The 12,412-nt window shown below is 39.6% G+C and overlaps 1 long non-coding RNA gene across 1 annotated transcript; it reads left to right on the top strand.

Annotated features, from left to right (window-relative positions):
* Positions 1-1,753: 1,753 nt before the first annotated feature.
* Positions 1,754-7,810, top strand: LOC104852068. The gene is made up of 4 exons (XR_777397.1): positions 1,754-1,832; positions 6,677-6,745; positions 7,009-7,143; positions 7,602-7,810. It is a non-coding gene; the product is annotated as an uncharacterized LOC104852068 (long non-coding RNA).
* The last annotated feature ends 4,602 nt before the right edge of the window (positions 7,811-12,412 follow it).

Genomic DNA, 12,412 nt, shown 5'->3' with positions numbered 1-12,412 from the left:
TCCCTTTGCTCTCTGCTTCCTGGCTGTCATGAGATGAGCGACTTTTCCTCCACAAGGCTCTTCCACTGCGGCTTCCTGCCAACTGTGGACTGGAACCTCTGAAAAACAAGGACCACAATAAACCTCTCCCTTTCTGAGTCACAAATGTCTCAGGTATTTTGTCCCAGCAATGAGAAAGTGACTAAGATAAGAGGCAAAGCGGAAACAAGAGTGTGAAGCAGAAACAGTCTCCTTCTTCCTGTGGGCAGATCCCATGCACGTTTAGAGCGAAGTTATACTGTACAATTTTTTTTTAACCTAAAATTTAAATTTGACTGGATGTCCTGCATTGTTATATGTTTCTAGCCGGGCAGCCCAAGACATGTCAAGTAAGGGTACACACACTTATTTCTCATTGGTCACAGGTGCTCCTTACATGAAATGTGTGCCCTCCGTGTTGGGATATTTTATATTGTTTTCTTCAGAGCAGGAATATATCTTTAAATGAATCTGGCATCATCACCCTTGGTTGCTGTATAGTTTTAAAACACCAGCTTCGAAGAGTCCTTTCAAAGTCCTTTGCTTTATTCCATAGCTTTCACTAATTAGGCACAATATATAAATTTCTTAGATTTCAGATTAGATGTTGGAATACACTTCAAACATTAGTTGCTATCCAAAGTTCCTACAGACTTCACAAACCCTTGCAGTTCCCTACAAGACAACCATCACTTCAGACAGAAGCCACAAGCTCCAGGGCCACCAGGCCACCCACACTTCTTACCAAGTAGTAAGGTCTCTCTGGCACGTCCAAACTCCTTACTGAGATTAGGAACCCAACAACTTGTCACCTCTTTGACAGGTGATCCCAGGTGGTCCATAATCAGTAACAAAGCCTCTCTTATCAACTGGGAAATTCCAAATGTTTAAAAACTCCCTGGCAGGAATAAAGACCAGATAAATGTTTTACCATACAACAGATGAGAAGCTTATCAATGACATTTTAAAATTGCTTTCCATTTAACTACTATTGATAAGCCAAGCTAAAAAAGGGGGACTAAACTGCAACCTTTTTTTCTTAACAATAATCATATTAAACTAAAACTACTGACCGCTACAGCATATGGATCTCCACTTTTTAATGTGAATAAGAATAGTGACACAACAGCAGCAGCAATTTATTGAACACTTAGTATGTGTCAAACACTCTGCCTCTTTGAAATACACAGTGACTCAATTCACGAGAGAGGCTAACGAGCTAGGGAGATGAAGTACTGAACTAAAGGGCAAGGCCAACGAACTCAGACCAAATCAGCTCACTACTTTGTTTGCATTTGGCCTGAGAGCAAAGAATGAATCCAAAGAAGAAGAACATTGTGTGACATATAAAAATGATATGAAATTCAAGTTTTCAAGTGTATAAAGTATTGTAATCACAATGCTGAGGACCCCCAAGAATTCATTCACAGAAGCCTAATTGGCAGACAGTTGGTGTTAGGACATGATGTGTATATGATGCGAGTGGATCACCATGAATGGGATCAGTGTCCTTACAGGAGACCCTTGAGAGCCAGCTTCCCCCTTCTACCATGTGGGACACGGTAAACAGGCGCTACCTGTGAACTAGGAAATGGGCCTTCACCAAATATCCCCACTGATGGGAGTATTTGCTGATGAGTTCATCTTGGACTTTGCAGCCTCCAGAACTATAAAATATAAATTTCTGTCTTTTGTAAGCCACCTGATTTCTATCATTTTGTTACAGAGGTCTGTACTGACTGAGACATAAAGTCGTATCAGAGCACAATCATGGACTTCTGTTTATGTATCGTCTATAGCTGCCTTCAGCACAGGTGCAGTACTGAGTAGCTGTATAACAGTGGTCCCCAAAGCCTGTAATATTTGCTGCAGGGCCCTTTACAGAAATCCTGCTGATCCCCAAGCAGGTCACATGAGTGGCGAGTGACAGAAGTAGTAAATTTAAATTTCTCTGGCTGGAAAGTGCAGGAGACAGATATCCCTATTTTACATCTACTGTGCACTCAGGATGACTGAGCCATAGTCAAACATTTCACTTTCATCCCCCACATTACCAACATGTATAGATGCAGGAAATAAACTAGAGACCTTAAGTCACTTACCTAAGTCTGTAGAGCTGGCTCTATTTGGCTCTATATCCAACCCTTATCCCCACGTTCAAATTCCTGTCCACTCCAGCACAGAACAGGGAGCTGCCTGTTTTCAGATCCCACCTAAAAACAAACAAAAGCCTGCACAAATGCTCCAGTTTTGCTCTTTCTGACATACGATGAACAGGCAAATTTAAGTTGAAGTTCAAGCCTAGAGAAATGGCACAGGGTCAGTTTGGCCAACTGATCACCATCCCTGCTGATGTTGTGTGTCCCAGGGGCCTATGCCCAGTTGCTCTATCCCCTTATTCCGGGAGCCGGGCTCTCGAAAGCTCCAGCTGTCACACACTGGGTAAGAACTCAGAATGGTAAAACTCATGTGATTGAAGCACTGAAGATAAGCACCCTGGGTTCACAACAAAAAAGGCAGGGAAAACATCTATGAATATTTGAAAGATCATACATCAAAGGAGGAAGGAAATGAGAAATTGCTCGCTGTTAAGCGAGAAAAATTGTGAGCTGATAAAAGGCAGCATCAGGAAGCATAACCTGTACAGAAGCACAAGGATATGAGCCACACCCAGCTCCTAACAAGCCCTCTCAGCTCCTCTGGGAAGAGGGAAAACCTATTACACTGGCCAGCCAGCTCAGGAGACAGAATGAGCATTTCCAGTTGGGTTTGCCTCATTTGTTCTGTTACAGTGCAGGTTCTTTTCTTGAAAACTTTACAAGGACAGTGAGGAGGACAAAGTGAGAGAGGCTGCTTCTGATGCTATGGTGTGAATGAGATCTCATCTTGGTGAGAGTTAACTCAGCAGGTTGGACTTCAGGATACAAGTGTGTGACCTGCTGACACACTCCTTGCTCACATTAGTTTCTCAGGTCTCCTGCAGGCCACTGTGGGCTGCAACGTGAGGAGAGGAATGGTTGTACTCAAACAGGACAAACGATCCTTGGATGGAGTGGGAGACTCAGAAGATACATTGGCCAGAGTGAGGTTATTGCACATTTGGTTCCCTTGGACAAATTTGAATTTGCAACAATGCTAAAGATAGGCACAGAGATCTACCTCAGAGACCTGGGAGATCGTGACTGAGATGAGGAACGTGCTCTGTCCCCAGCCTTTGCCAGGACCCAGCTCTGACCTGATGCTTCAAAACCAGAAGCTTTGAGAGTACACAGAGCTGTCACCCTCCACGAGGGCACTAGTGTTCTTGTGATGTCAGGACCAGCATCAGTGCTTGTCCAAAGGTCTGCAGCATCAAGTGTGCACAGGTGGAAAGTGACCCTGGAGAGAAAGAAGATGATGGATAGAAGAAATTGATTCTACGGACTTCCGTCAACTAGCTGCCATTCTGTAAAGATTCCCAGTAACACTGAAGACGCACTGAAATGAGAAAGAACCTGCAATCCTGCTGTTTTTCAGATTAGAGTATGTTGAGTTGGTAGATATGAAGACTATACATATACAGAATCAACTATAAGCATGTTTGCAGCATTATTCGAATGTTAATTTCACTTGCTCATCACCACACAGTTAGAGAAACCTCTTCCTGGCTGAGGTTGCCAGTCACTTTTCTGACTTGGTCTTGCATACGTCCTCTTGCTCTGTGCTCCGACCTCTTCCAGGACCATATGTGGAGACTGCTTACTAGTATCAGAGTCTTGCTCATAACCTCTCTGTCTTTAAATAAATGAGGATTTTATCCACAATTGGTACTGTATACTTTAAGTACAGCAGGTTTACCGACTGCCACTCTTCAGAGGGATTCATTCCTGATTCCTTTCTGCAGATGTTCTTGCAGTATACTCCTGAGTATATTTGGCATAGGAGAATAGGCCTTCTGTCCAGGGAATCCGGGGTTTTTGTTTGGTGGGGTTTTTTTTTCTTTTGTAAGATGCTTTATTGTTTCCTGCTCCCTGTCTCTTCTGTATGTCTCACTCTGCTCTGCATAGATTTTATGTGCCATGCTGTAAAATCCAATATGGATTTCTGAAGGGAAGAAAAATGGATTCCAGTATCTGCTATTGGGGAAAAAAAAAGTGTTCCCTGTTGTAGATAAGTCAGTGCCATCCAGAGTCATCCTGTCAAGGCAGCCTAGGGCTGGCCAGCTCCTCCTCAATATTTGTACCCTGAGCCCCTACTTTGAATGATCAAGCCTTTGACATTACAAGACACAAAGTTAGAAATTCTGTGTTTGAAACTATAGAAAAAAATCCAAAACAATATAATAGGTATCATGTATTAAGTAGCTATTTTTGCAATTGTTTTATTTTTTAATTTTTAATTGAATAGTAATTATATATATTTATGAGATACAGTATGGTATTTCAATACATGTTTATAACATATAAAGATCAGATTGGAATACTGACATCTTCATCACCTCTACATGTGTCATTTCTTTGCATTGAGAAAATTCAAAATCCTGTTAGCTATTTTGAAATATACAATTAATTGTTGTCAACCATAGTTACACCATCGTGCTGTGGAACACGAAAAGTTATTCCTCTCATTCAACTGCACCCCTTTACCCGCCAACTCTCTATTACCTGCCTCCCTCCCCTGCATCTCTCTCAGCCTCTGGTAACCACTACACTACTTTCTACTCCTCTGATATCACCTTTATCAAGCAGCAACTTTTTTCGAGACGCACTTTTTTTTTATTTTAATGCATCTTCACAGTAAATACAAATTATTTCATAGAGAAAAAAATAAGAAAATCAGAAGGTTTAAGAAACTAGCAGCCTCCTTAAAGTCACGCTGGAGGCAAGGTCAAGCTAGTGCTGGCCTCTAAGCTGAGGTGAACTGTCCAAAATCCATCTCCTTTCCCAGGGCCACCAAGCACAGTGTGGCAATAATCGTGTGATACATTGGTTCACATCCTGAAGTGCATATATCCAAAGAAGTTTTCCATCTTTGACTCTCTCAGCACCATCTTAAAGGTGCTAAGGCAATTATTAGTGTTAAATATATGATTAAATATTAAATATTATATTTTTAATCTTTCTTATTCAATAAAGAGGAATGATATTAGAGTTTAACTTGTCTTTCTGAGGTAGCTAATTAAATGTGGCTTTTTTTTCCATTCTTGGCTATTAATTTTATGTTTTAATAAATTACCTATTCATGTCCTTTGTTCTTTTTTTCTATTGTAATTGGAGAATTTTTATGACAGATTTTTAAAATTTCTGCAAGTGAAGCCATTAACCATTTAACCATCATATTCATTACCAACACTTCATCACAATTTAACATTTGACTTTTAATTTTAGTTACAGTGGTCATTTATATGTAAAAGTACAGGATACCTACACAACTGAATCAAAGTCTTTAGATTTAGTTTTCCATACAATGTTCTTTTCATTTGCACCCAATTTTCTTAAAGAGTATCAGTTCCAATAGGGATTGTGCTGTATGGATACCTTTATAAGTTAAAATACCAATGTATTAATTTACAATAAAGACTATATCCCAGCAGTCACCCACAGAGGCAATCTGAGAAGTATAAATAACATTGTTTCCTTGAATTACATCTTGGTGTCCATATTCTATCTGGACCTATAGAACTTAGCAATATTATTTCTTTCTAACAGAGAAAGAAGCTCAGAAATGTCTTAGAGTTATAGAGGTTGTCCATGGCATAGTCAGAAAGGAGTATTTTCGTCTTCTCTTTACTATATTTGGTTAAAAAGAAAAACTATTAAAATGTACATTTTTATAAGATCATAGTTCTTAATTGCACCAAGCATGAAAAAGCAACACAACTTTACTTTGCCAAACATATATATCATTTAAAATGTTAAAAAATGAGGAAAACAGATGTAAAATTGTCTAGGAAAATGGACAACTTTATGATTTGTTTTTCATGGTCTCCCTGCTCGCCTTAATATAATATGTGTCATATCCCATGACAGCTCATAAAGTGTACCATTGCCACCAAATCACTAGCTTTTATGGAGACAGTAATGAACACAAGATACCTTAGTAGGAGTTATAAAAATGTAGACACTGCTAACATTAAAGAAATAAGTGGAAGTATTTTGCAAACCAAAAATATTCAAATGTCTTAAGATATGGGGTTTCAGAACCAAAACCACTGCATAAATACCTGCAGCTTTATCCATATACTAATTCTCCAGGATTTACAGCTATTTGCCATATTTAATACTCTAGCCCTGCCTTATTTAAAAATAGTTTACAATTGCTTGTGGGAAAGTCCCAATGGATTTTAAGGAGGGTAGGTGTTGGGACTACTCAAGGAACCTAAGCAGGAAAATAGAAAATATGCCCCCAACACCAAGTGTCTTCCACTCTTTTTGTTTTGTGTTCCCCAACTCTTGAGTGCCCTAGTAAAAACAGGTTTTGCTCATGTAAACGTGAAATCATCCTCTCTTTCCTCATCCACATTTTAAGGATTAAGACATTGAAGTCTCCTCTGAGTAGTTCCAGAGCTTCAAAAGCCCCTTGGCATCTCAAATATTAATATGAATCACACCGATATGATTTAAATAGCCTTTTTAAAATCTAATCTACAATACTATGCTTATTTACTGTTCCCTGACAGATACCAGACCTAATTGAAAAGAGTTTCTCCAAATATTAAGTATTCTGAACTGTCAAGCAAAGATAAGAAGTAAGTATTAAGGGATTAAGGGCAAACAGAAAATGAAGATGAGGACGGGACAGAGAAAATTAAAATAGAAAGGAAGTGCAATTTTGAAAAATGGCATTTGTGAGGGACAAATGAAATTATCTAAATTTAGCTCCATCAATCACAGCACACAATTTCTGCAGTGTTTAAAACATATCCTTTTCCTACTTGGTTGTGACAGGTTTTGCCTGAGTGTTTCTGCTCCTGAATGCTGCTCCTAAATGCTAATTTCTGTCCATTTACAGGCATTGTGTGCAGCTGTGTAAGACTGCCATGTAAATGAGGGCATCAGTCTCCTAAAAAGAAATGGTGCCCGTGGCTCCCAGCCATGTTTCACAGCAAAAAGAAAAGAAAAGAAAGCAAAGTCTGAACTACAAATGGTACTTACATTTCAATTCCTTACTCCCTGTTCACCACTGATGCAAACATCTTCAAAAAGCACTTATTTCCAAAAGGCTCTTTCCTCCATTTTCAAAAGAAAACATATTTTTGAATTCTTGGGAAAGCCTTACAAAGAACCCCAAGACATCTGTGATTAGCACACCCATTTTACCCAAGTGGTGGTCCCTGCCCCTGAGGCAGCACAGTGAGCCTCTGAGAACAGCAGGGAAATGGCAGGCATATTGGAATGGAATATGGCAACATCTTGGCCCCCAGAAGAGATATTAAGAGCTGTTGAGTTGTACCATGCTGCTCATGAAAGAAGACAGCGTGGTAAGCCACCAATACACCCTGCTTCTTTTAGACCGAACTGTGCTCCCCACCCCAACTCATGCATGAAAGCCCTAATCCCCCAGTGTGCCTATATTTGGAATCATAAAAGTGGGTTCTTTTGCAGGACGACTTGTGCCTTTAAATGAAGAAGAGAGATGACAGTGCTTTCTTTCTATACCCACGCAGAGAAAAGGTCACATGAAAAAAAAAAAAAAGAAGAAGACAGCTAGCTGCAAGCCAGAAAAAGAGGCCTTACTAAAAACTAAATTGCTTAGCACCTTTATATTGGACTTCTTGCCTCCAGAACCATGAGATAATAAATATCTACTGTGTAAGCCACCTGTGATTGTGTTAGTCAGCTTTCTAGCACCGTGACAAAATACCTGAGATAAATCAGTTTAAGGAAAGAAAGATTTCTTTCGGTTCATCCATTTGGAGATTTCATTCCGTGTTTACTTGACCCTGTTGCTTTGGGCCTGTGGCAGCACAGGAAATCATGGCAGGAGCACATGATGGAGAAAGTCTTCATCTCTTAGAAACTGGGAATCAAAAAGAGAGAAAGCAGAAGAGGCCAACTTCCCCATATCCCCTTCAAGTACATACCCTCAATTACCTAACTCCTTTTCACCAAGCTTAATGCGTCCACCACCTCCCAGTAGTGCCACAGGCTGACAGACAAGCCTTTGACACACATGTCTTTGGAGGATGAGTCCGAACCATAGCAATGGTATTTTATTATGGAGGCTCTGAAATGGTGGTGGCTAACCTATGGTACATGTACGCAGCTGGCACCCAGAGACATCTGTCCATGCACAAACCAAATCACAGCAGCAGCAGAGCAACAGATATTCAGGTTTAATTGCAGTGTTGATATTTTGCAATAAATAAATGGGTTTTGGGTTGCACTCTGGGCCCTTAATCTCTAAAAGGATTGCTATCACTGTCCAAAAAGGTCACTCAAAATATAAAAAAGCTTATTTTTCTTTTTAACAGAGACAGGTCAGAAGTAGAAACAGTTACCATTAAATATTAGTGACCCTTACCCACTTTCTGAAAATTCAAATCCTCTCCAATAACATACCTATTAAACATCTACACAGACTCACTGAGCAAGAAATTAGGGAAACAATTCCTTTCACAATAGCACCCCAAAAAATGAAGTATCTGGGAATCAATCTAACAAAAGAAGCAAAAGACCTCTACACTGAAAACTACAGCACTCTGAAAAAAGAGATTGAAGAGGATATAAGAAAATGTAAAGATATCCCCTGCTCCTGGGTAGGAAGAATCAACATAGTGAAAATGGCCATACCACCAAAACTGCTACACAGATTCAATGCAATGCCAATTGAAATCCCAACACTATACTTCACAGAACTAGAAAGAAGAATCCAAAAATTCTTTTGGAATCATAAGAGACTTAGAATAGCAAAAGCAATCCTAGGCAACAGACACATGGCAGCAGCTATAACAATTCCCAATTTGAAACTATACTACAAAGCCACTGTAATAAAAACAGCATGGTACTGGCAAAGAAACAGACCTGAGGATCAGTGGAACAGACTGGAAGACACAAAAAGAAATCCAAATGTACTCAGTTACCTCATCTTTGACAAAGGAGCTGACCATCCCCAGTGGAGGAAAGATAGCCTCTTTAATAAATGGTGTTGGAAAAACTGGATGTCAACCTGCCACAGATTAAAACTAGACCCTTATCTTTCACCATGCACTAAATTAAAATCCAAATGGATTAAAGATCTAAGTATTAAAACAGAAACATTAAACTTGCTGGAAGATAAGTTAGGCAGAACTCTAGAAGACACTGCCATAGGAAAAGACTATATGAACAAATCCTCAGTAGCACAGGGACTAGCAGATAGAATCAACAACTGGGATCTTATCTTATTAAAAGGCTTCTGTACTTCAAAAGAAACCATGAGCAGAACTAAGAGACAACCTACAAGTGGGAAATAATTTTTACCAGCTGCTCCTCAGACAAAGAACTATTATCTAGAGTATATAAAGAACTCAAAACAATCAGCACCCCCAAATATAAAGACCCAATTCAAAAATGGGCATCTGAAATGAACAGACATTTCTCAGACAAAGAAATAAAAGCATCAAGAAAATATTTGAAAAAATGTTCCACATCACTGGTCATTCAAGAGATGCAGATGAAAAGAACACTGAGATTCCACCTCACCCCACCAAGAATGGCTGCTATCAAGAAATCACACAATAACAAATGTTGTTGGGGTTGTGGGGAGAAAGGAACCCTTCTCCATTGTTGGTGGGTGTGCAGACTGGTGCAACCACTATGGAAATCAATATGGAGACATCTCAAAGTGCTGAGACTAGAGGTTCCATTTGACCCAGCCATCCCTCTGCTGGGTATCTTTCCAAAAGAATTAAAAGAACCATATCACAGTGATATATGCACACCTATGTTTATAGTGGCAGTGTTTGTAATAGCTAAAACTTGCCCATCTGTTGGAAACTGGATAAAAAAGATGTGGTTTCTCTATAAAATGGAATATTACTCAGCCATAAAGAATGAGAAATTAGAGTCATTCATAGGAAAATGGATACATATTGAGGATATACTCCTAAGTGAAATAAATAAGTCACACATGTGTAAATACTGAATAGTCTCTCTGGTGTGAAAAACTATAATAGTACCCAAGATCCTAATGGGATAATTAATAGTGTGAAATAGGAAGAAAAGAGCTAAAGGTTAGGGAAAGTGGGAAGGGTAGGGTAAATTGAACAAGGGAAAAGAAAGAAATATGAGAAAATGAAAAAATGGAAATAAAGTGTTTGTAAATGGGGAGGGGAGGAGGGGGTGAAGGGAGGGCAGGGACAAGGGGAAAAAATGAGAACCAAGACCTGTCATGTGAAAGTACAGGATCCCAGTAATGAATGTAACTGTACTGTATACCTAGATTGCACCAATAAACTCAATAAAAAGAAAAAATTTTTTGAAAAAATAAATAAATAAACATCTACATAGTATAGGCAGCGAGTGAGCATACAAGTGAGTCTCAAATGACAAGTCCCAGGCCAGCAGCATCAGCACTGTTTAAGAACCTATTAGAAATGCAGGTTCCCCCTCCAGACCAACTGAATCAGAAACCACAGCCATGAGGCCAGGCAATCTGCAATGGAAGTCATTCAGGTGCTTATGATGCTCACTAAAGTTCGAGAGTCACCACAGTGCACACTATTTGAGCCTAGAAAATGTTACTGTGATTTAGGGTCAGCACTGATAGCCAGAGCAAATAGTTTCAGCTCCATCACTGAGACAACTGCTTTCTGGCTGTGTCATCACGAAACCTTTTGAGAACCTGATGGCAAGATTTTGAGGGTCTGTGGAGATGATACATAACTTTGCATCCAATTTCAAGAGGCTCCTGAACACTCCTGAAGCCTGTCCAAAACCCCAGCAAATAAGCAGCCATTCCTCCTTGTCCAGGATGTGCATCAGATCATCATCATAACCTGAAAAGTCAACAGCACTGGTATCATAATTATACCGGTGAACTTTGAAGCTCAGAATCCTAAGGGTCTTGCCCTAAGTTTCATAGATACTGACAGCAGTGTGAGCAGAGAGCTCACATCTGAGGTTCTACTCCATGTTCAAACTCTTTACTAATCCTCCTGACTTTCCTGGACTCAGGATGTTAGTGGTAAAAATAATCACAATTGCCCTGATTTGCTAAAAATAGAATGTTCTGGGTGAAGGGAGGGCAGGGACAAGGGGAAAACATGAGAACCAAGACCTGTCATGTAAAGGTACAAGATCCCAAAAATGAATGTAACTGTACTGTATACCTAAAATGTACCAACAACCTCAATGAGGAAAAAAAAAGAAAGGTTCCGTTACTTAGAAGTAAAAGCACATTGTTTCCATTGATAGATAAATAAGTTAGTGAACAAAAAGTTTTCTAATATTCCTTTATAAATGGTTGAAAGACCTGGAAAAGATCATTCAATTTATAATCATCCAAGAATCCTCACCTCTGCCTCTACATAACTAACTCAGTCAGTGTGGTCAAATCCTGTTCATAACAAAGAAATCAATCATACAGGCTTAGTGAGTGCAGCCTTCCAATTTCTACCCTTCAGTTTGGTGTCTCTCTCTTCTGAGACAACATTTTACTCAGTTATATCATTCCCACCATCATGCAAGCTATAACAAACTGTAACATTTCCCATCTTTAAAATACTCCCTTGACCTCTTATATTCCCTCCAATTCCCATCCAAGTCTCTATTTCCCTGAACAACAAATCTCTCCCAAAAGATTCTAAACATCCTGTTTCCCCTCACTCTTTCTTGAACCTGCCACAGGCAGGATTTAAACCCCAAACTTCTCTGCAAGCATCTTCTCAAAGCTACCAACCAACTCCAGAACATTAAATCCTGCAGTCATTTCCCAATCACCATTCAACCCCCTGAAGCACTCATTAGCTAGCTCCAAGGCTCCCTCTCCCAGTCTCCTACTTCATGGCTTGCTCATTAGTCTCCTTTGCGTGTCTCCCCCGGCTAACATCCAAGCATTAGCACATCCCAGAGTTCAGCCCTTGGAGTCTTGTCCATCAGCACTTCCTAAGAGAGCACATCCAGTTCCTTGTCTAAACATGTCCAGTTCTACTGTCTCCTATATTTTTATCTCTTCTCCTTGAACTACAGACTACTTACTAGAAAACTATTTGGCATTTCCATTTGAAATATTTCAGTACGGCCCATTAAAAAATATTCAAAACTGAGTTACTGACTTGTCACTCACCACCAGTACTCTCCATAATCTTCTCCTTACAGGCAAATGTTAACTCCATCCTCCCAGTTTCTCGGGCTGAAAAAATCCTCAATTCCTCCCCTTTTCTTTTCTTTCTTTTTTTTTTTTTTTTTTTTTTTTTTTTTTTTTTTTTTTTTTT

This window comes from Fukomys damarensis, unplaced genomic scaffold, assembly GCF_012274545.1.
Source record: "Fukomys damarensis isolate Sample0158 unplaced genomic scaffold, DMR_v1.0_HiC HiC_scaffold_35, whole genome shotgun sequence".
NCBI lineage: Eukaryota > Metazoa > Chordata > Mammalia > Rodentia > Bathyergidae > Fukomys > Fukomys damarensis.
This window is presented reverse-complemented; position numbering and strand designations above follow the sequence as displayed.